This window comes from Stegostoma tigrinum, chromosome 16, assembly GCF_030684315.1.
Source record: "Stegostoma tigrinum isolate sSteTig4 chromosome 16, sSteTig4.hap1, whole genome shotgun sequence".
Lineage (NCBI taxonomy): Eukaryota > Metazoa > Chordata > Chondrichthyes > Orectolobiformes > Stegostomatidae > Stegostoma > Stegostoma tigrinum.
The window spans coordinates 67,516,713-67,541,503 of NC_081369.1; the positions used below are offsets into that span (position 1 = coordinate 67,516,713).

The 24,791-nt window shown below is 44.0% G+C and overlaps 1 protein-coding gene across 1 annotated transcript in view; it reads left to right on the plus strand.

Annotated features, from left to right (window-relative positions):
* The first annotated feature begins 10,792 nt into the window (after positions 1-10,792).
* Positions 10,793-24,791, plus strand: part of has3 (hyaluronan synthase 3) — a 35,177-nt gene continuing 21,178 nt past the window's right edge. The window contains exon 1 of the mRNA XM_048546781.2: positions 10,793-10,858. The gene's annotated coding sequence lies outside the window, so the exon portion shown is untranslated. The remainder of the gene's footprint in view (positions 10,859-24,791) is intronic.

Here is a 24,791-nt window from a genome sequence, read left to right on the forward strand (position 1 = left end):
TGTTAGATTAAAGTGTAATTGGAATCATCACCTCCTTGAAAGCTTATCCTCGTCCATACATCAGCTCCACTCAAGTTCTTACTAAGGAGAGCACAATTGAGTTTCGGAGCTCATTTGACCTACATCTCAAGACTTGTAGCCTTCAGTGCATCCAGTGTTAATACTGTAGCAGGGGTGAGCCTCAGTATTCGCAACACTCTTGGCTTTCACCAAAGTTCTTTCAGATCAGATTTCATCAAGGAAGATCAGCACAGCAAATTTCTTTCCTAAGGTCTTAGCAAAAATGTGTAGCTTGGGTTTTGGATGCAGTTGTTCGTTTGCTCACCAAGCCACTTATTCCATGGTGTGCAGACATTTTGTTACTATAATAGGGAACATCATCAGTGTGACGTCTAATCGAAGTGTTGGTTTTCTGCTTCATTCAGAATTTATATGATCCTCTGGTTTAGTGGGTCTTGTCACTTCAGGTTCTGTTTTATAGCACCAGTCTGTATACTGGGTCTATTCTATGTATTTATTAATGGGTTTGGAAGATGCTGTCTGAGGATCTTCAATGAATTTCTTGTAGATAGTACACAGTGCTGCTACTGAGCGTCCATGGCAAAGGTGTGGGGGGATGCTTGTGGAAGCAGTGCCATTCAAGCAGCTGCTTTCTCCTGGATGGTGTCAAGCTTCTTGAGTGTTGTTGGGGCTGCACTCATCCAGGCAAGTGGGGAGCATTCCATCACACTCCTGACTTGTGTCTTATCAGTGATGGACAGGCCTTGGGCGTGGTGGGGGTGGGGTTTATTACAGGACATTGGTGAGGTCTCTTCTGAAGTACTGTGTTCAGTTCTGGTCTCCCTGTTATAGGAAGGATATTATTAAGCTGGAGAGGATTCAAAAGAGATTTATCAGGATGTTACCAGGAATGGAGCGTTTGAGTTATGAGGAAAGGCTAGACAGGGTGGGACATTTTTCAATGTATATAGGAGATTGAGGACTTATTTGAAAGAGGTTTACAAAATCATGAGGAGGATAGATACACAGAGAAACATAGTGGATAGAAGAAGAGAAGACCTGCTCTGCCATTCATCACAATCATAGCTGATCATCCAACTCAATAGCCTGATCTTACTTGCGCCCCCCCCCCCCCGCCGTAACCTTTGTTTCCATTCGTCCTAAGTGCTGTCTTTTACCTAGGTTGGGGGATTTCAAGAATAGGGGGCATATTTTTAAGGTGGGGGAAGGTTTTAAAAAGACATTATGGGCAACTTTTTTACACAGAGTGGTTCAGGTATGGAATGAACTTCTAGAGGAAGTGGTGGATGTGGGTACAGTTACAATGTTTAAAAGATTTTTAGAGGAGAGCAGATGGGGATATTATTAAGATGTGTAAAATTATGAAAGACAGATAGACAGGATAGACAAGGAGAAATTTCTCTCTTTGGTCGAGGGTCAATGACCATTGGCATAGATTTAAGGTAAGGGGCAGGAGATTTAGAGGGGATGTGAGGGAAGTGTCTTTCACCCAGATGGTGGGAATCTGGAACTTGCTACCCGTGAAGGGTGGTAGAGGCAAAAACCCTCATAATATTTAAGAAATATTTAGTTGTTCACTTGCAGTTCCAGGGTATGCAAGACTATGGACCAAGTGCTAGAAAATGGATTTGTTGGTTTTGACCGATGCAGCCTTAATGAGCACAAGGACCTTCTGTACTTCTATGACTCTACTATGGTTGTAGTCACTGAAGATATTCACAAGGCTGACAATGTTCTTCAACAAACAAACACACGTTTATGTTAGAAAAGAAAAAAAAATTCCAAAAAGCTATATACCGTATGACAAATTAGCAAGGTCTCAACAAAAACAGCAAAACAAAATTTCAATTTTTCCCCAGCAATGCATTTTACAGATATCCAATTTTAATGAAGCGTTGCTCCTATCTCCTACCCTCAACAATTTCTCTTTCAACTCCTCACATTTACTTTAGGTAAGAGGGGTGGCCATGGGTGCCTGCATGGGCCCTAGTTATGCCTGTCACTTCATGGAGTACATGGAACATTCCTTGTTCCAGTCCTATTCCGACCCCCACCCAGAGTTCTTTCTCTGATACATTGATAACATAGGTGCTGCTTCCCTCTCTTGTCTGGAATTGGAAAGCGTCTTCAATTTCGCCTCCAATTTCCACCCTGCCCTCACTTTCACCTGGTCTATTTCTAACCCCTCCCTTCCTCATGATTTCTGTTTCCAGACTGGCCACTAATGTCCATTATAAACCCACTGACTCCCACAGCTACCTGGACTATACATCCTCACACCCGACTTCCTGTAAAGACTCCATCCCATTCTCTCTGTCTCCATCGCATATGTTCAGATGAGGCCAACTTTGAGAAGGGAGCCTCCGAAATGTCCACCTTCTTCGTCAACTGAGGAGTCCCCAGCTCCATGGTCAACTGGGCCCACAACCAGGTCCGACCCATCTCCCCCACTTCCGCCCTCGCCCTTTCTCTTCCCTCCCCCAACAGTGATAGGGTTCCCCTTATCCTCACATATCATCCAACCAGCATCCACATCCAGAAGATCATAAGATGTCATTTCCGCCACCTCCAGCAAGGTGCCACCACTAGACACATATTCCCCTCCCCTCACTTGTCTGCCTTCTGCAGGCACTGTTCCCTCTGGGACAACCTGTTCCACACTTCCTTCAGCCTCAAAATGCCCCCACAGCCCAATGGCACCTTCCCATGTAACTGGCGAAGGTGTAACACCTGTGCATTTACCTCCTCCCTCCCCATTATCCAAGAGTCCAAACATACTTTCCAGGTGAAGCAACACTTCACCTGCACTTCCCAGAATTTAGTGTACTGCATTCGCTGCTCACAATGTGGTCTCCTCTATACTGGGGAAACAAAGCTTAGACTTGGTGACTGCTTCACAGCACATCTACATGCTGCGCATGAAAAAAGACCAAGAATTATCTGTTGCCTGCCACTTTAACACGCTACCCTGCTCCCTAGCCAACATCTCTCTCTCTCTGGCTTGCTGCAGTATTCCAGTGAAGCCCAATGCAAACTGGAGGAACAACACCTTATTTTCCACCTGGAGACACTATTCCCCTCTGAACTCAATATTGAGTTCAATAATTTTAGGGCCTAAACTCTCCCATGTCCCAGCCCCCTACCCCGCACAACAGACCTTGTTACCACATAGCCTGCCACTAAACACCCCCTGTTGTTAGTCACTAACAGGCCCCATTAACAACTATTTACCCTCCCAGCCTGATCATTAGCAACTCCTTTGGCTATCCAACCGTCTTTATCTCTCTTTGGGCTCGATCCTATCATTTACTCCCCACCCCACCCACCTCCCTATTTTCTGCATTTAAGTGATGTTTTCCCAGCTACTATCAGTTCTGAGGAAGGGTCACTGGACCTGAAACGTTAGCACTGTTTTCTCCTTCACAGATGCTCCCAGACCTGCTGTGCTTTTCGAGCAAATTTGTTTTTGTTCCTTGTTTTCACTCCTATCTTAACTGTTTAATTTCTTATTCAGCTAACTTTATCCTATTTTAATTGACTAGAAACTTATTTCCAGTTCTGATGGTCTAAACCTCCTTTCAGGTCTAAAAATTTGCACAATCTCACAACAAGTAAACTTCAGAAATGACTGCTGGGTGAAACCTTTCTGTACTGAAAGCCTGATTCTAAATGCAACTCAAACTACCAATGGTCTCTAGTCTGTATTCTGTGTATGTCATAAACACTTCAATTCAAATGACAGGGAAGCTGGCATACACACAATCTTCTATGAAAATATGTCTTTAGTTCACTGTTCCAAATTACTTTCTCATCTCTTAAATAAAAAGTACCTTTGCAGAATTGCAACACTTATTTACCTCTTTTTGGAAATCCAAATTCCCAAATGAAAATAAGTCATAAAGACATCACGTTATTGATATGATCTTGAGGGGTTAGTGACCAGATTTCAGTGACCTGTTAAACTGTGATGGAAGGGACCACCTTGCTGCTACAGACTGCTTCCATGTTTACAGTTGGTGAGAAGCGTCTTCCTTATCCTGTTCTGTGGTTGAGAATCCTGTGGACTGCACTTTCCTACCGCCAATCCCAACACTGCCATTATTCATGGATCTACCAGCAACAAGAAGCTTCTGACAACATCATGTAACAGATTGTCAGTATGAAGAAATCGCTCCATTACATCTATGGACCATGCTACTGGGATAAATCAGTAATCCTATATTACTGTTATCAGTATAATAATTCTGTTCTGGTGCGGCTGTTGACTTGTTCACCGAGCTGGCTTGTTTTCGTTCAGACATTCCGTCACCATGCCAGCTCGGCAAACAAGTCAATAACCTCACCCACAACCCACGCTACAAATCTTTGCTAAAACCTGTTCTGGTATTGATCAGTGCAGTAATCCAAGTCAAGGTAGTGAGGCTTGGAGAGGACCTTACAGCTACATGGTGCTTCCATGTATCTGCTGACCTTATCCTTTTTGATGAAGTGGTTGTGGTTTTGGAAGCTGCAGTTTAAGGATCTTTGGTGAATTTCTGCAGTGTGTCTACACACTACTGCTACAGAGCATCAGTGGTGGAGGGAATGGATACTTGTGGATGTAGTGCTAATCAAACTGCTGCTTTGTCCTGGATAGTGTCATTCCTCTTGTGTGTTGATGGAATTGCACCCATCCAGGCAAGTGGGGAGTATTCCATCACATTCCTGACTAGTGGCTTGTAGATGGTGGATGGACTTTGTGGAGTCATGAGGTGAGTTACTCACTGCAGGATTCCTAGCCTCTGACCCACTCTTGTAGACACATTATTTATATGATGGATCCAGCTCAGTTTCTGGGCAGCAGTAAACCCCTAGGATATTGACAGTGGGGGCTTCCATAATGTTAACATTGAATGTTACGGATCAGGTGATAGTTAGATTCTGTTGTTGGAGATGGTCCATGTCAACCCAAGCCTGGATATTGCCCAAGTCTTGCTGCATTTGGACACTGCTTCAGTTTCTGAGGCATCACCAATGGTGCTGAACATCCTGCAATGATCAGGGAATATACCCACTGAGGTTGTTGACTTACTCACCAGGCTGGGTATTCTTTTGTTCAGATGTTTTGTCACCATGCTCAGTGACATCAAATTGGAACTGACAGCAAGACTCGTAAGACCACTAAGAATCATGGTGGCCCACAGGCCCACAGCCACGCTACACAAATACTTACAAAGATTAAAGACTCCAATCCCACAGCATGCAGAGCCAATGTAGTTTACAAAATACATGCAACGACTGCCACAAATGTTAGATTGGACAGACCCGAAGGAAACTAGCCATCAGAATACACAAACGTCAGCTAGCAGTGAAACAGCACGGTTAACGCTCTTTAATATCTGTACATTCAGATAATGAAGGCCATCAGTTTAACTGGGACAAAGTAATTATTGTAGCCCAAGCCAAACACAGACACACACGGAAATTTCTAGAGGCATGGTTCTCAATCCACACTTCAATAAGCTGAGAGGCCCTGGCGGAACACCAAGCAAGTGCTGGTTGATAGCATTGATGATGACTCATCATTTTAATGATGATCAAGAGTAGACTGATCGTTCAGATAGAAGCCAGTGGTGTGGCTGTACTTGGGACAACTTGGCTGTGGATACAGTCTGTTCTGAACATAGATACATAGAAAATTGGAGCTGAAGTAGGCCATTTTGCCCTTCCAGCCTGCCCTGCCATTCATTATGATCATGGCTGAACATCTGAACATCCAACTCAATAGTTGGTTCCTGGACTTCCCCATAGCCTTTGATCCTTTTAGCCCCGAATGCTATCACCAATTTCTTGCAATCATACAATGCCTTGAAAGCCATTACTTTCTGTGGTAGTGAATTACACAGGGTCTCCCTTCACAGTGAAAGGTTTTCCTCATCTCAGTCCGAGATGTTCTATCTATATCCTAAGATTGTTATTCCTGCTTCTGATCCACCCTACCATCAAGAACATTCCTCCTGCATCTACCCTGCCTGTTAGGATATTATAGGTTTCTGAGATTTCCCCATCATTCTTCTGGGCTCCAGTGAATTTAATTCTAATTGATTCAGCCTCTCCTCATACATCAGTCCTTCCATCTCAGGGAACAGTCTGGTAAACGTTCACTGCACTTCCTCTACAGCAAGGAACATCCTTCCTTATGTAAAGCGATGACAGCTGTACATGATATTCCAGCTGTGGTCTAGCAAAGGCCCTGTAAAAATCTCAAACTACTCTCTCTCCACCAACATTTTGCAACAGTTTTCATTATAGAGGACAGTAATAGCATTCCAAAAACACTAAGTAATCAAAGGGTGGTGAGGGGGGAAAATTAACACAATAACTAACTCTAGAGAAAGAGTGCTATGGAAAGCAATGGGGCTAAAAACTGATACATCCCCTGGACATGATGGGTTACATCCTAGAAATTTAAGGAATGTAGCTACCAAGATAGTGGATTCAATGGTCATAATTTCACAATTCTGGAATCCTAGAATTTTACATTAAGGAGGCATTTGACCCATTGTGTCTGTCCCAAAACAATTACCCAGCTAGTCCCGCTCTCCAGCCTTATCTCTCTAACCATCTACCTTCATCACTTTCAAATATATATCCAGCTATCTTTGGAAACCTATACGGTGCCATGGCAGCTCAGCAGTTAGCACTGCCCCTTCACAGCACTAGGGTTCCAGGTTCGATCCCAGCCTTGGGTGATGGTGTGGAGTTTGCCCATTCTCCCTGAGTCTGCATGGGCTTCCTCCAGGTGCTCTAGTTTCCTCCCACTTTCCAAAGAGAATGGACTTGATGGGCCAAATGGCCTTACTTCCACTCCTATGTCTTATGGTCTTACGTGTAGGTTAGGCAGATTGGCTGGGTGGGATGATCTTCAGAGAACTGGTGTGGACTCAATGGATCAAATGGTCTGATTTGACACTGGAGGGATTCTATGGAATCTGCCTCCACCACTCTTCCAGGCAGCACATTGCAAATCCTAACAACTCTCTATGTAAAGAAGTTTCCTTCATCCTGCTCCTAGCTTGGGGAGACAAGGTCCTAGTGGTACTAGTGCTGGACTGTTAATCTAGAGACCCAGGTAATGTTCTAGGGATCTGGGTTCAAATCCTACCATGAAAAGATGGTGGAAGTTGAATTCAATAAAAATATCTGGAATTAAGATTCTAATAACAACTGTGAATCAATTGCTGATTGGTTTTAAAAACCAATCTGGTTCACTAATGTCCTTTAGGGAAGGAAACTGCCATCCTTACCTGGTCTGGCCTACGTACAACTCCAGACACACAGCAATGTGGTTGACTCATACCTGCCCTCTGGGCAATAAATGCTGCCGAGTCAGTGACACCCTCATCCCATGAATGTATAATGAACAAAAGCTCTCTTGCTGACAATCTTGACATTGTGACCCCTATTTACTGACATACCAACTAGTGAAAACAGAATTTCCTTCTTTACCCTGTCAAAATTCTTCATAATTTTGGACACCACAATAAGGTCACATCTTAATCTTTATACTTCGCTTCAAAAAGAATAAGCCCAAATCCCTAATCTTTCCTTATATCTAAAAATCCCTCATTCCTGATATCATTGTAGTAAATCTCCTTTGAACTTCCTCCAGGGCTTTAACATTCTTCCTTAAATAAGGTGCCCAGAACTGAATGCAATACTCCAAATGTGGTCTGACCAATGATTTGTAGAGGTGTAGCATCATTTCCTTGCTTTTATACTCTATGCCTCTATTTACTGGATCCTCTAACCTTTCTTAACAACTGTTCCACCTTCAGAGAATCATAACTGAGAACCCTCAGGTCCTTCTGCTTTGTAAAAGACCTGCTCACACACCACTTCCAACCTCCATCTAGGGCCCTAAACAATCTTTCCAGGTGAGGCAGAGCTTCACTTGCATCTCCTCCAACCTAGTTTATTGGATCCAGTGCTCCTGATGTGGTCTTCTCTACATCAGTGAGACCAAACGTAGATAAGGTGACCATTTCACTGAGCATCTTTGCCTGGCCTGTAATGACCAACCTGACCTCCCTGGCACTGCCCATTTCAACTCCCCGTCCCACTCCCCCTCCAACATGTCTGCCCTCGTACTCCTCCAATGTCGCAGTGGCTCGGAATTCAAATTTGAAGAACAACACCTTATCTTCCGCCGGGGCACCCTTCAGCCCTGATGACTCAATACTGAGTTCTCCAATTTCAAATAACCTTCCCACTGATCCCCTGGCTCCCCTTCCAGCGCCACCTCCCTCTGACCCTCCCTTCCAGCCACCAAATGGATTCATCCCTCCCATCGACCAACCAGGTTGTACCTACCACCAGTGTCCACCTATCACTACCTTTCTGCTACCCCCCTTCCCCCTCTTTATCTGCAGCTCCCTCCACCCCGACGTCCAGTCCTGAAGGGTAATACTAAAACATTGACTTCTCTTTCCCTCCAGATGTTGCCTGGCTTGCTGTGTTCTTCCAGCCTCCTGTTTGTCTACTCTCTGCTCCTGTACTCCCCTGCAAGGTGTACCATTGAGCTTGCACTACCTCTCCATATTTCTTCCTCCAAAATGCATTACCTCATATTTTGCTAAATTAAATTTCATCTGCCAGGTGTCTGTCCATTTGGCCATCTTGCCGATGTCTCTCCAAAGTCGTTCAACGTCATCCTCACAACTCACTATTCTCCCTCGCTTTGTATAATTTGCAAATTTGGAGATTCAGACTTCAACACCCACCTCCAAATTATTTATATAAATCAGAAAAAGCACAGGTCCCATCACCAATTCCTGGGGAACCCAATTTCAACTCATCTCCAGTCTGAAAAATGCCCCTCTATATCTACCCTCTGTTTCCTAACCCACAATGTCAAGGAACCATCAATCCCAAATATTTCTAATTTGCTAACCAACCTACCACATGGAACTGTATCAAATGTTTTCTGAAAGTTCAAATCCCCAGTACTACCCTTGTTCATTGCCTATGTCACCTCATTAAAGAACTCAATTATTAACTCTAGTGTTAAATTATTTTTCTCTAAGTGTATACTTACCTTTTCTGTATTATGGCCTCCATCAGTTTTCCCACCACTGACGTCAAGCTGACAGATCTCTACTTTCCTGAGTTATCCTTTGTCCCACTCTTAAACAAAAGTGTCACATTTACAATCCTGCAATCCCCTGGGACTAGTCTTGAGTTCAGAGTGGCTGGGAAAATTTCTATCAATGGCTCCACAATTTGGTCCCTTATCTCTCAGCATTCTAGGATAAACCCCATCTGGACCAGCTGGCTTCTCTATCTGGAGTGCTGCCAGCTTTTTTAATACCTCTATCTATGACTATACTGTCCAATTGTTTGACACCTGCATTTTTAACTAGGTCATTGTTACCATGTTCTGAGTTCTGGACCCCAAAATGTCAACAGATTTTTTTTCCTCACAGATGCTGCCAGATCTGCTAAGTTTCCAGCAACTTCTGTTTCTGTTCCTGATGAGTGGGTGAGTGAGCAGCACCTGCAGTTCTTTTGGTTTTCAGTTACCATGTTCTAATTTGGTAAAATTTTTACTAAATTCAAGAGGAGAGCTGCCAGTATAACATTCAAAAGAGATGGGGACGATAAATAGGTAAATGAAGACTAGTTAATATCTGTCTTTGGGAAAATGTTAGAGTTTATTAAAAATAATGTAACAGAGCATTTAGAAACACATAATCAAACAGAGCCAATGTGGCTTCACAAAGGGGAAATTATGCCTGAGAAAGAACTGTAATAAATTTGAGGAGGTACAAGCTGAGGAGTAATAAACAAAGGAGGAACTGCCTCATGACAAGCGATTGATATGTGAGTAGTCTGGGCCTATGATCATTGGAGTTTAGAAGAATTGAGAGGCAACCTTATTGCAACATGTAAGATTCTTAGGTGATCTTGACAGGGTAAGTGTGGGGAGATGATTTCCCAAGATGGGGGAGTCTAGGAACAGAGGGCATTGCCGTTGTGATGGGGTGGCAATTGAAAACAGATTTTGTTCTGAGGCGAATGAACCTGAGAAAATCTGTCCACTTTTGACAGTCATAGGAGCCGAAACATTAATTCTGGTTTTCTCTACACTGATGCTGCCAAACGCTGCTGAGCTTTTCCAGCAATTCCTGTTTTTGTTTCTGATTTATAACATCCGCGGTTCTTATGGTTATTTTTGATCATTAAATATATTCGAAACCGAGAGACGTTTTTGGATCAGTAAGGGGTACGAGGATTATGGGGACTGGACTGGCGGAAGAGCCAACTTGTGCTCCAATGTTTTAGGGTCTTACAGTCTCTCGCAAACCGATGCCACCGTCTCATTCTCTTTGTACAAACCGGATTAGTGCCGCTGTTCCCCAGCTGTTTCAGTGGAAACCCATTCACTTGGTAGCCCGGTGGTTTAGTGCGGTCTGGGAGCTGCACCGATCTTTCTCCGCTTTCCTCAAACCACAACTGCTTTCTTTTACGAATCCTTCTTGATGACTAACCCCTGTCCTTTACTTTTCTCCTCGCTCTATCTCTCCCTCTTCCCCTCTCTTCACATGTTCTGACACATTCCCTCATTTCCCTTTCTCTCGCATATTTCTTTCATTTAGCTCTTTCATTACGCACCTCTGTAGCCGCTCCCTCACTGCCTTTATTCAGCGCCCCCATCCCTCTCCTGCCCACCCTCCCCCTTTACCTTTGCCGGTGACGGGGTGGGGGGAGGAGCTGCACAGACGGGGGTGGGGACGATCGGATCGAGTGGGTCCTCCGTGATCGCTGCTGTAGGAGCCGGGGAGCGGTGCGGGTGAAGGTGAGTGCGGACAGCGGCACGGAGCTCGCCTCTTGCTCCCCGGGATCGGGGGTGGGGGGGGGCGGCGGCGGCGGGGGAAGGTCCGGGAGACGGTGTAGCTGCCGGTGAGTGAGGAAACCGATCCGTGTCCCTCGGGGGGCGCCTTCCCTTCCCCTCCGGGCGGCGGCTCCGGCTTTGTCCTGAGCAGCTGCTCCATCACTAACCCCCCGGGGAACCAAACCCCAACCAGCTCCAGGGAAATCCCCGAGACAGCACTCCCACCCCCCAAAAACACAGAGAGGGACGGAGAGTCCCAGTTTGGACAGAAGGACAGAGACAGAGAGTCAGTGAAGGTCATACAAGGAGACCGTTCGACCCCTTGAGTCCATGCTATCTCCCTCCAGAGCGACCCAGTCAGTCCCTGGATCCCCGGAGCTCCTCGTTCCCAGCTCCAGCCAGTGAATTCCGGGACTGTTGCCACTCACTGCATCAAAAAGTTCATTCTCGGTTCTGGCCAAATCTGCTATCCGCCTCCCTCCTCCCCCGTTCTAAACCTGTCCAAATCCTGTACCCCTCGGTCAAATCATCCTTTTGTTCTCCTCGGCTCCAGTGAGAGCCACCTCACCTTCCCTATCCTCATCCCTGCCGTGAACGGACTGTGCTGGTCGGCGAGAGATGCAGAAACTCAGCATGTATTGTCTGCACTTCAGAAAAAATAAGATTATCCCAGAGAAACGTGCAATTATTCTTAAAGATGTAGACAGAAGAGATGCAGTGGGATGTTTCTGCAGGCGGCGTAGCCGAGTACCAGAGGACACAATTTCAGATGAAAAGGCAAGATATTTATGGTTCACATGAAGAGGAATGTCTTTTCTCTTGACACGGCGTTTCTAGTAATTTGCTAAGGTTCCAGAGGATCATGCTCCAGGAAGTTTACGACAAAGATTAATACATTTCCCATCATTAATGACATCGAAAGATATCAAAATAATGCAGGAATATGGTCTCGAAGGGGATGGTCCAGAATGGAAGAGCACACCTGAGGGGCTAAATGGTCTATTCTGAGGCTACTAATCCTGTAGGTGGAACATGGATCACTGGCAAACAAGTGTAGAAGTAGACAGAATGCAGAAAAAGAGAAACAGCACGAATATAAAGAGATGATGACAACAGAGGGACAGCAGTAATGGAGAGAGATAAACAGAAGAGGGACTGCAGTAATGGAGAGAGACAATTAGAATGGAAGGATAGCAGTAATGGAGAGAGATAATTATAATAGAGGGACAGCAGCACTGGAGAGAGAATAATAAGGGAGGGACAGCAGTAATGCAGAGATAGTTAGAATACAGAAACAGCAGTAATGGAGAGAGAATAATTAGAATGGAAGGACTGCAGTAATGGAGTGGTATTAATTAGAATTGAGGGACAGCAGTAATGGAGAGAGAATAATTAGAATGGAGGGACAGCAGTAATGGAGAGGGATAATTAGAATGGAGGGACAGCAGTAATGGAGAGGTATTAGTTAGAATTGAGGGACAGCAGTAATGGAGAGAGATAATTAGAATGGAAGGACAGCAGTAATGGAGAGAGATAATTTGAATAGCGGGACAGAAGAGATTATTAGAATGGACGGACAGCAGTCATGGAGAGAGAATATTAGAATGGAGGGACAGCAGAAATGGAGAGAGATAATTGGAATAGAGGGACAGCAGTAATGGAGAGAGACAATTGGAATAGAGGGACAGGAGAAATGGAGAGAGATAATTAGAAGAGAGGGACAGCAGTAATGCAGAGAGATAATTAGAACAGAGGGACAGCAGTAATGGAAAGAGATAATTAGAATGGAGGGACAGCAGTTTTGGAGAGAGATAATTATAATAGAGGGACAGCAGTAATGGAGAGGTATTAATTAGAATTGAGGGACAGCAGTAATGGAGAGAGATAATTAGAATGGAGGCACAGCAGTAATGGAGAGAGAATAATTAGAATAGATGAACAGCAGTAATGAAGAGGTATTAATTAGAATAGAGGGACAGCAGTAATGGAGAGAGATAATTAGAATAGAGGGACAGCAGGAATGGAGAGGAATTTAATTAGAATGGAGGGACAACAGTAATCAAGAGAGATAATTAGAATGAAGGGACAGCACTAATGGAGAGAGAATCATTAGAATAGAGGGACAGAAGTAATGGAGTGAGATGAAGCAGAAGAGAGGGACAGTGGTAATGGAGAGAGAATAATTTGAATGGAGGGACAGTAGTAATGGAGAGAGATAATTAGAATGGAGGGATAGCAGTAATGGAGCAAGATTAATTAGACTGGAGGGTCAGAAGTAACGGAGGGAGAATAATTAGACTGGAGGGACAGCAGTAATGGAGAGAATAATTAGAATGGAGGGACAGCAGTAATGGAGAGAGAATAATTAGAATGGAGGAATTGTAGTAATGGGGAGGGAATAATTAGAATGGAGGGACAGCAGTAATGGAATGAGATTATTAAAATAGAGGGACAGCAGTAATGGAGAGAGAATAACTAGAATGGAAGGAGAGCTGCAATGGAGAGATAATTGGAATGGAGGGACAGCAGTAATGGAGAGAGAATAATTAGAATAGAGGGACAGCAGTAATGGAGAGAGATTAATTGAATGGAGTGACAGCAGTAATGGAGAGAGAATAATTAGAAAAGAGGGACAGTAGTAATGGAGAGAGATAATCAGAATGGAGGGACAGCAGTAATGAAGAGAGATTAATTGAATGGAGCGACAGCAGTAATGGAGAGAGATCACTGAGAATGGAGGGACAGCAGTAATGGAGAGAGATAATTAGAAAAGAGGGACAGTAGTAATGGAGAGAGATAATTAGAATGGAGGGACAGCAGTAACGGCAAGAGATAATTAGAAGACAGGGACAGCAGTAATGCAGAGAGAATAATTTCAATAGAGGGACAGCAGGAATGGAAAGAGAATAACTAGAATGGAAGGAGAGCTGCAATGGAGAGATAATTGGAATGGAGGGAGGGCAGTAATGGAGAGAGAATTAGAATGGACGGACAGCAGTAATGGAGAGGGAATAATTAGAATAGACGGACAGCAGTAATGGAGAGAGAATACTTAGAATGGAGGCACAGCAGTAGTGGAGAGAGAAAATTAGAATAGAGGGACAGCAGTAATCGAGAGAGATAATTAGAATAGAGGGACAACATTAATAGATAGAGAATAATTATAATAGAGGGACAGCAGTAATGGAGAGGTATTGATTAGAATTGAGGGACAGCAGTAATGGAGAGAGGTAATAAGAATGGAGGGACAGCAGTAATGCAGAGGTATTAATTAGAATCGAGGGACAGCAGTAATGGAGAGGTATTAATTGGAATAGATGGACAGCAGTAATGGAGAGAGAAAAATTAGAATACAGGGACATCAGTATGGAGAGAGAATAATTAGAATAGAGGCACAGCAGTAATGGAGAGAGAATAATTAGAACAGATGAACAGCAATAATGGAGAGGTATTAATTAGAATAGAGGGACAGCAGTAATGGAGAGAGATAATTAGAATAGAGGGACAGCAGGAATGGAGAGAGAATAATTAGAATGGAGGGACAGAAGTAATGGAGTGAGATGAAGTAGAAGAGAGGGACAGCAGTAATGGAGAGAGAATAATTTGAATGGAGGGACAGTAGTAATGGAGAGAGATTAATTGAATGGAGGGACAGCAGCAATGCAGAGAGATAATTAGAATGGAGGGAGAGCAGTAATGGAGTGAGATTAATTAGAGTGGGGGGTCTGATGTAACGGAGGGAGAATAATTAGACTGGAGGGACAGCAGTAATGGAGAGAGACAATTAGAATGGAGGGACAGCAGAAATGGAAAGAGAATAATTAGAATAGAGGGACAGCAGTAATGCAGAGAGATATTTAGAACAGAGGGACAGAAGTAATGGAAAGAGATGGTTATAATGGAGGGACAGCAGGAAGGGAGAGATAATTAGAATAGAGGGAGAGCAGTAATGGAGAGTAATAATCAGAATAGAGGGACAGCAGTAATGGAGAGAGAATACTTAGAATGGAGGGACAGCAGGAATGGAGAGAGAATAATTAGAGTGGAGCGACAGCAGTAATGGAGAGTGATAATTAGAATGGAGGGACAGCAGTAATGGAGTGAGATTATTAAAATAGAGGGACAGCAGTAATGGAGAGAGAATAAATCGAATGGAGGGACAGCAGTAATGGGGAGAGAATAATTAGAATGGAGGGACAGCGGTAATGGAGAGAGATAATTAGAACGGATGGACAGCAGTAATGGAGTGTGAATAATTCGAATGGAGGGAGAACTGTAATGGAGCCATAACTAGAATGGAGGGACAGCAGTAATGGACAGAGAATAATTAGAAAAGAGGGACAGTAGTAATGGAGAGAGATAATTCGAATGGAGAAACAGCACTAATGAAGAGTGATTAATTTAATGGAGGGACAGCAGCAATGGAGAGAGATAATTAGAATGGAGCGACAGCAGTAATGCAGAGAGATTACTGAGAATGGAGGGTCAGAAGAAATGGAGGGAAAATAATTAGACTGGAGGGACAGCAGGAATTGAGAGAGATAATCAGAATGGAAGGACAGCAGTAATGGAGCAAGAATAGTTAGAGTAGAGGGACAGGAGTAATGGAGAGACAATAATTAGAATAGAGGTACAGCAGTAATGCAGAGTCATAATTAGAACAGAGGGACAGAAGTAATGGAGAGAGATGATTAAAATGGAGGGACAGCAGGAAGGGAGAGAGAAAATTAGAATGGAGGGACAGTAGTAATGCAGGGAGATTAATTAGAATGGACGGACAGCAGTAATGGAGAGAGAATAATTAGAATAGAGGGATGGCAGTAATGCAGAGGTTATAATTAGAATGGAGGGACAGCAGTATTGGAGAGAGAAAATCAGAATAGAGGGACAGCAGTAATGCAGAGGTATTAATTAGAATGGAGGGACAGCAGTAATGGAGAGAGATCATTCGAATGGATGGAAAGCAGTAATGGAGTGAGAATAATTAGAATAGAGGACAGCAGTAATGGAGAGAGATTAATTGAACGGAGTGACAGCAGTAATGGAGAGAGAATACTTAGAATGGAGTGACAGCAGTAATTGAGAGAGATTAATTGAATGGAGGGACAGCAGAAATGGAAAGAGAATAATTAGAATAGAGGGACAGCAGTAATGCAGAGAGATAATTCGAACAAGAGGGACAGCAGTAATGCAGAGAGAATAATTAGAATGGAGGGACAGCGGGAATGGAGAGAGAATAATCAGAATGGAGCGACAGCACTAATGGAGAGAGATAATTAGAATAGAGGGCCAGCAGTAATGGAGAGAGATAATTAGAATGGAGGGATAGCAGGAATGGAGAGAGAATAAATAGAATTGAGGGCCAGCAGTAATGGAGAGAGATAATTAGAATGGAGGGACAGCAGGAATGGAGAGAGAATAATTCGAATGGAGGGACAGCAGTAATGGAGAGAGAATAATGAGAATGGAGGGACAGCAGTAATGGAGACATAATTAGAATGGAGGGACAGCAGTAATGGAGAGAGAATAATTAGAATGGAGGGACAGCGGTAATGGAGAGAGAATAATTAGAATGGAGGGACGGCAGTATTGGAGAGTGATAATTAAAATAGAGGGACGGCAGTAATGCAGAGGTATTAATTAGAATGGGGGAACAGCAGTAATGGAGCGAGAATAATTAGAATAGAGGGACAGCAATAATGGAAAGATAATTAGAATGGATGGACAGCAGTAATGGAGACATAATTAGAATGGAGGGACATCAGGATTGGAGAGAGAATCATTAGAGTAGAGGGACAGCAGTAATGCAGAGAGATTATTAGAACAGAGGGACAGAAGTAATGGAGAGAGAATAATTAGAATGGAGCGACAGCAGTAATCGAGAGAGATAATTAGAATAGAGGGACATCAGGAATGTAGCGCAAATAATTAGAAGAGAGGGACAGCAGTAACCGAGAGAGATAATAAGAATGGAGGGACAACATTAATGGAGAGAGAATAATTAGAATAGAGGGACAGCAGTAATGGAGAGAGAATAATTAGAATAGAGAGACAGCAGTAATTGAGAGACATAATTAGAATGGAGGGACAGCAGAAATGGAGAGAGATAATTAGAATTGAGTGACAGCAGTAATGGAGAGAGATTAATGAGAATGGAGGGCCAGAAGTAATGGAGGGAGAATAATTAGACTGTAGGGACAGCAGTAATCAAGAGAGAATAATTAGAGTAGAGGGACAGGAGTAATGCAGAGAGATAATTAGAACAGAGGGACAGAAGTAATGGAGAGAGATGAATAAAATGGAGGAACAGCAGGAAGGGAGAGAGAATAATTAGAATGGAGCGACAGCAGTAATGGAGAGGGATAATTAGAATAGAGGAACAGCAGTAATGGAGAGAGAATAATTAGAATGGAGGGACAGCAGTAATGGAGAGAGAATAATTAGAATGGAGGGACAGTAGTAATGGAGAGGTATTAATTAGAATGGAGGGACAGCAGTAATGCAGAGAGAATAATTAGAATAGAGGGACAGCAGTAATGGAGAGATAATTAGAACGGATGGACAGCAGTGATGGAGAGAGATAATTAGATGGAGGGACATCAGGAATGGAGAGAGAATAATTAGAATAGAGGGACAGCAGGAACCGAGAGAGATAATAAGAATGAAGGGATAACATTAATGTCGAGAGAATAATTCGAATAGAGGGACAGCAGCAATGGAGAGAGAATAATTAGAATAGAGAGACAGCAGTAATGGAGAGAGATTAATGAGAATGGAGGGTCAGAAGTAATGGAGGGAGAATAATTAGACTTGAGGGACAGCAGTAATTGAGAGAGATAATCAGAATGGAAGGACAGCAGTAATGGAGCGAGAATAATTAGAGTAGAGGGACAGCAGTAATGGAGAGATAGTTAGAATGGAGTGACAGCAGTAATGGAGAGAGATAATTCGAATGGAGGGACAGCAGTCATGGAGAGAGATAATTAGAATAGTGGGACTGCAGTAATGGCGAGAGAATAATTAGAATAGAGGGACAGCAGTAATGGAGAGAGACAATTAGAATAGAGGGACATCAGTCATTGAGAGAGATAATTAGAATGGAGGGACAGCAGTAATGGAGACAGCATAATTTCAAGAGAGGGACAGCAGGAATGGAGAGAGAATACTTAGAATGGAAGGACAGCTGCAATGGAGAGTTAATTGGAATGGATGGACAGCAGTAATGGAGATAGAATAATTAGAATACAGGCACAGCAGTAATAGAGATTGAATAATTAGAGTAGAGCGACAGCAGTAATGGAGAGAGAATAATTAGAATAGAGGGACAGCAGTAATGGAGAGAATAATTAAAATGGAGGGACAGCAGTAATGGAGAGAGATAATTAGATGGAGGGACAGCAGAAATGGAAAGAGAATTTTTAAAATAGTGGCACAGCAGTAATGCAGAGAGATAATTAGAACAGAGGGACAGAAGTAATGGATAGAGATGATCAGAATGGAGGGACAGCAGGAAGGGAGAGAGAATAATTAGAATAGAGGGACAGCAGGAATGGAGAGAGAAGAATTAGAATGGAGGGACAGCAGTAATGGAGAGGGATAATTAGAATGGAGGGACAGCAGTCATGGAGAGACAATAATTAGAATAGAGGGACAGCAGTAATGGAGAGAGAATAATCAGAATAGAGGGACAGCAGTAATGGAGAGAGAATAATCAGAATAGAGGGACAGCAGTAATGGAGAGAGATAATTAGAATGGAGGGGCAGTAGTAATGGAGAGAATAATTAAAATGGAGGGACAGCAGTAATGGAGAGAGCTAATTGTAATGTAAGGACTGCAGTAATGGAGTGACAATAATTAGAATAGAGGGACAGCAGTAATGGAGAGATAATTAGAATGGAGGGTCAGCAGTACTGGAGAGAGAATAATTAGAGCAGAGGGACAGCAGTAATGGAGAGAGAATAATTAGAATAGAGGGACAGCAGTCATGGAGAGAAGTGATTAGAATGGAGGGACAGCAGTAATAGAGAGAGATAATGAGAATGGAGGGACAGCAGTAATGGTGCGAGAATAATTAGAATGGAGGGACAGCAGTAATGGAGAGAGAATAATTAGAATAGAGGGACCACAGTAATGGAGAGAAATAATTAGACTGGAGGGACAGCAGTAATGGAGAGAGATTAATGAATGGAGGGACAGCAGTAATGGAGAGAGAATAATTCGAATAGGGGGACAAGAGTAATGAAGAGAGATAATTAGAAAAGAGGGACAGCAGTAATGGAGAGAGAATAATTAGAATAGTGGGACCACAGTAATGGAGAGAAATAATTAGACTGGAGGGTCAGCAGTAATGGAGAGAGATTAATGAATGGTGGGACAGCAGTAATGGGGAGAGATAATTAGCATGGAGGGACAGCAGTAATGGGGTGAGATAATTAGAATAGAGGGACATCAGGTATGGAGGGAGAATAATTTGAATAGAGGGACAGCAGTAATGGAGACAGATAACTAGAATGGAGGGACAGTAGTAATGGAGGAAGCATAATTAGAATGGTAGGACAGCTGTAATGGAGTGAGAATAATTAGAATAGGGGGACATCAGGAATGGAGAGAGAATAATTAGAACAGAGGGACAGAAGTAATCGAGAGAGATAATTAGAATGGAGGGACACCAGTAGTGGAGAGGGATGAATTAGAATAGAGGGACAGCAGTAATGGTGAGAGCCTATTAGAATGGAGGGATAGCAGTAATGGAGAGAGATAATTAGAATAGAGCGACATCAGGAATGGAGAGAGAATAGTTAGAATAGAGGGACAGCACTAATGAAGAGAGAATAATTCAAATGGAGGGACAGCAGTAATGGAGAGACATAATTGGAATACAGGGACAGCAGTAATGGAGGGAGAATAATTAGAATAGAGCAACAGCAGTATTGGATAGAGATAATTAGAATAGAGTGACAGCAGTAATGGAGAGAGAATAATTAGAATGGAAGGACAGCAGTAATAGAGAGATATAGTTAGAATAGAGGAGCAGCAGTAATGGAAAGAGAATAATTAGAATAGATCAACAGCAGTGTTGGAGAGAAATATTTCGAATAGAGCGACAGCAGTATTGGAGAGAGATAATTAGAATAGAGGGACAGCAGTAATGGAGAGAGACAATTAGAACGGAGGGACAGCAGTAATGGAGAGAGATTGATTCGAATGGAGGGACAGCAGTAATGGAGAGAGAATAATTAGAATAGAGGGACAGCAGTAATGGAGAGAATAAATATAATGGAGGGACAGCAGTAATGGAGTGAGATCATTAGAATGGAGAGACAGCAGTAATGGAGAGAGTTTAAGTAGAATGGTGGGACAGCAGTAATGGAGTGAGAATAATTCTAAATGTCAAAGAAAATAACAGTCCAGGAACAGCCCATTCGGCCCTCCAAGCCTGTGCCTATCCAGTTCCTGTATCTAAACCTGTTGCCTATTTTCCAAGAACCTGCATCCCTCTGCTCCCTGCTCATTCTTGTGTCTGTCTCGACACATCTTAAATGACACTATCGTGCCCGCCTCTACCACCTCCGCTGGCAATGTGTTCCAGGCACCCACCACCCTCTGCGTAAAGTACTTTACACGCATATCTCCCTGAAATTTTTCCCCTCTCACCTTGAAATCTTGACCCCTTGTCATTGAGTACCCCACTGTGGGAAAAAGCTTCTTGCTATCCACCCTGTCTGTCCCTCTCATGATTTCGTAGACCTCAATCAGGTCCCCCCTCAACCTCCATCTTTCTAATGTAAATAATCCTAATTCACCCAACCTGTCTTCATAGCTCTCCATACCAGGCAACGTCCTGGTGAACCTCCTCTGCACCCTCTCCAAAGCATCCACATCCCTTTGGTAATGTGGCGACCAGAACTGTACGCAATATTCCAAATGTGGTCAAAACAAAGTCCTTTCCAACTGTAGCATGACCTGCCAACTCTTGTACTCAATACCCCGTCCGATGAATGAAAGCATACCGTATGCCTTCTTGACCACTCTATCGACCTGCGTTGCCACGTTCACGGTACAATAGGTCTGAACACCCATACTTTTCTGTGCATCAATTTTCACAAGGGTTTTTTCCATTTACTACATAGATCGCTATTGAATAGAATTACAATGGAGGGACAGTTGTAATGGAGAGACAGCAGTAATGGAGAGAGAAAAATTAGAATAGGGGAGAGATAACAAGGTGTAGAGCTGGATGAAGATAGCAGGCCAAGCAGCAATAGAGGAGCTGGAAAGCTGACATTTTGGGCCTAGACCCTTCTTCAGAAATGGGGGAGGGGAAGGGGGTTCTGAAATAAGTAGGGAGAGAGGGGGAGGCGGATAGAAGGCGGATAGAGGAGATGATAGGTGGAGAAGAGACATTCAGGTTAAAGAGGCGGGGATGGAGCCAATAAATCTGATTGTAAGTGGGGAGTTAGGGAGGGGATAGGTCAGTCCAGGGAGGACAGACAGGTCAAGGGGGTGGGATGAGGCCAGTAGGTAGGAGATGGGGATGGAGGAGGGGATAGGTGGGAGGAAGGACAGGTTAGGGAGGTGGGGACAAGCTGGGCTGGCTTTGGGATGCAGTAGCAGGAGGGGAGATTTTGAAGCTCGTGAAGTCCACATTGATACCATTGGGCTCCCAAGCGGAATATGAGTTGCTGTTCCTGCAACCTTCGGGTGGCATCATTGTGGCACTGCAGGAGGCCCAGGATGGACATGTCATCTGAGGAATGGGAGGGGGAGTTGAAATGGTTCACGACTGGGAAGTGCAGTTGTTTATTGCGAACCGAGCATAAGAGTTCTGCAAAGCAGTCCCCAAGCCTCCGCTTGGTTTCCCCAATGTAGAGGAAGCCACACCGTGTACAGCAGATGCAGTATACCACATTGGTAGATGTGCAGGTGAACATCTGCTTGATGTGGAAAGTCTTCTTGGGTCCTAGGATGGGGGTGAGGGGGGAGGTGTTGGGGCAGGTGTAACACTTCCTGCAGCTGCAGGGGAAGGTGCCGGGTGTGGTGGGACTGGAGGGGAGTGTGGAGCAGACAAGGGTGTCCCGGAGAGAGCGGTCCCTCCGGAGAGCCGATAAGGTGGGGAGGGAGAAAGGTCTTTGGTATTGGGGTCAGATTGCAGATGTCGGAAGTGTCGGAGGATGATGCGGAATTTGGATCCGGAGATTGGTGGGGTGGTACATGAGAACATGGGGGATTCTGTTTTGCTTGTTATTGCGGGGAGGGGGTGTGAGGGATGAGCTGTGGGACACGTTCGAGGGTGTTCTTGACCACTGAGTGGGGAAAGTTGTGGTCCTTGAAAAACAAGGACATCTGGGATGTACGAGAGTGGAATGCCTCATCCTGGGAGCAGATGCGGCCGAGGTGAAGGAATTGGGAATAGGGGATGGCATTTTTGCGGGAAGGTGCGTGGGAGGAGGTGTAGCCTAGGTAGGTGTGGGAGTCGGTGGGCTTGAAATGGATATTGGTTTCCAGGTGGTTACCAGAGATGGAAACAGAGAGACCCAGGAAGGAGAGAGAGGTATTAGAGATGGTCCAGGTGAACGTAATGTTGGGGTGGAAGGTGTTGGTGAAGTAGATGAACTGTTTGAGCTCCTCGTGGGAGCACAAGGCGGCGCCAATACAGTCATCAATGTATTGGAGGAAGAGGTGGGGTTTGGGGCCAGTGTAGGTGCGGAAGAGGGATTGTTCCACGTAACCTACAAAAAGGCAGGCATAGCTTGGGCCCATGCGGGTGCCCATGGCTACCCATGTTGTCTGTAGGAAGTGAGAGGAATTGAAAGAGAAGTTGTTGAGGGTGAGGACGTATCTCCACCTGTCTGGTAAAGTGGCGACCAAAACTGCACACAGTACTCCAAATGCGGCCTAACAGGGTTTTATATCGCTGCAAGATGGTTTGCCAACTCTTGTGCTCCACACCCCAGACAATGAAGACAAGCATACCATATGCCTTCTGAATCACTTTGGCCACCTGTGTTGCCACTTTTAGGGAACTGTGGACCTGCACACCCAGGTCTGTCTGCATGTTAGTGTTCCTAAGGGTTCTGCCATTAACAGTATAATTCACACCTAAATTTGATCCTCCAAAATGCATCGCCTCACATTTGCCAGGATTAAACTCCATTTGACACTTATGTGCCCAAACCACCAATCTGTCTGTATCCTGTTGTATCCTTTAACAATCATTGGTACTATCAGGAACTCAACAAATCTTGGTGTCATCTGCAAACTAACTAATCAGACAACCCACATTCTCCTCCAGACCATTTATATATTTTACAAACAACAGAGGACCTAAGACTGATCCCTGTGGAACACCACTAGTTACTGGTCTCCATTCTGAAAAACACCCTTCCCCCGTTACCCTCAGTCTTCTATGACAAAGCCTGTTTTGTATCCATCTAGCCAGTCCACCCCGAATCCCATGTGGATTTTAGTTTTTGTCCCAGTCTGCCATGTGGTACTTTATCAAAAGCCTTACTACAGTCCATGTAAACTATATCCACAGCTCTTCCCTCATCAATTATCTCTGTCACCTCTTCAAAAGATTCAGTCAGTTTGGTGAGACAACCTTCCCCATATGAAACCATGCTGCCTGTCGCTAACTTGTCCAGTATCTTCCAAATGTATATGTGTCCTGTACCTCAGTATCTTCCCCAAGAGCTTCCCTACCACAGATGTCAGACTCAGCAGCCTATAATTTCCTGGATTATCCCTGCTTCCTTTCTTAAACAAGGGAACAACATTGGTTAATCCCCAGTCCTCTGAAATCTCTCCTGTAGTCAAGGAGGATGTGAAAATATCTGCCAATGCTCCAGCTCTTTCTTCCCTTGCTTCTCGCAGTAACCAGGGACAGATCTCATCTGGCCTCGGGGACTTATCTACCTTAATGTCATTTAGGATACCTTAAATTTCCTCCTTCGATGTATTGACATTCTCTAGAGTATTCACACTCTCATCCCTGGCCTCAACATCAGTCATGTCTTTCTCCTTGGTGAATACTGATACAAAATACTCATTAAGGATCACCCCCACTTCCTGAGGCTCCATGCATAACTTACCCCTTTGTCCTTGAGGGGGCCTAGTCTTTCCCTTGCTACCCTCTTTCTTCTAATATATGCATAAAAAGCGTCGGGATTCTCCTTGATAATGGGAACTGCAGATGCTGGAGAATCCAAGATAATAAAATGTGAGGGTGGTTGGTCTAGGCCCGAAACGTCAGCTTTTGTGCTCCTGAGATGCTGCTGGGCCTGCTGTGTTCATCCAGCCTCACATTTTATTATCTGGGATTCTCCTTGACCCTGTTTTCTAAAGACATTTCATGGACCCTTTTCACCTTCCTAATTCCATATTTAAGTTCCTTCCTAATTCCACTTTTAAGTTCCTTCCTAATTCCACGTTTAAGTTCCTTCCTAATTCCACGTTTAAGTTCCTTCCTAATTCCACATTTAAGTTCCTTCCTAATTTCTCTACACTCCTCAAGGGCTTTGTCAGTTTGTAGCTGCCTCGACCTATCGTATACTTCCCTTTCCCTTTTGTCTAAGTTTACAATTTCCCTGTCATCCATGGCTCCTAAGTCTTGCCATTTCTATCCTTCAGATTTGCAGGGACATATGTGTCCTGCACTTTAATCAACTAGTTTTTAAAAGCCCTCTGCATGGCAGATATAGATTATCCCTCAAATAACTGTTCCCAATCCACATTCCCCAGTTCCTGTCTAATGTGGGTGTAATTGGCCCATTGCCCAATTAAGCACCCTCTCTCAAGGGCCACTCTTGTCCTTGTCCGTGACCACATAAAATCTTATAGACTTATGGTCACTAAGCCCAAAATGCTCTCCTACTGAAACATTGATCACCCGTCCTG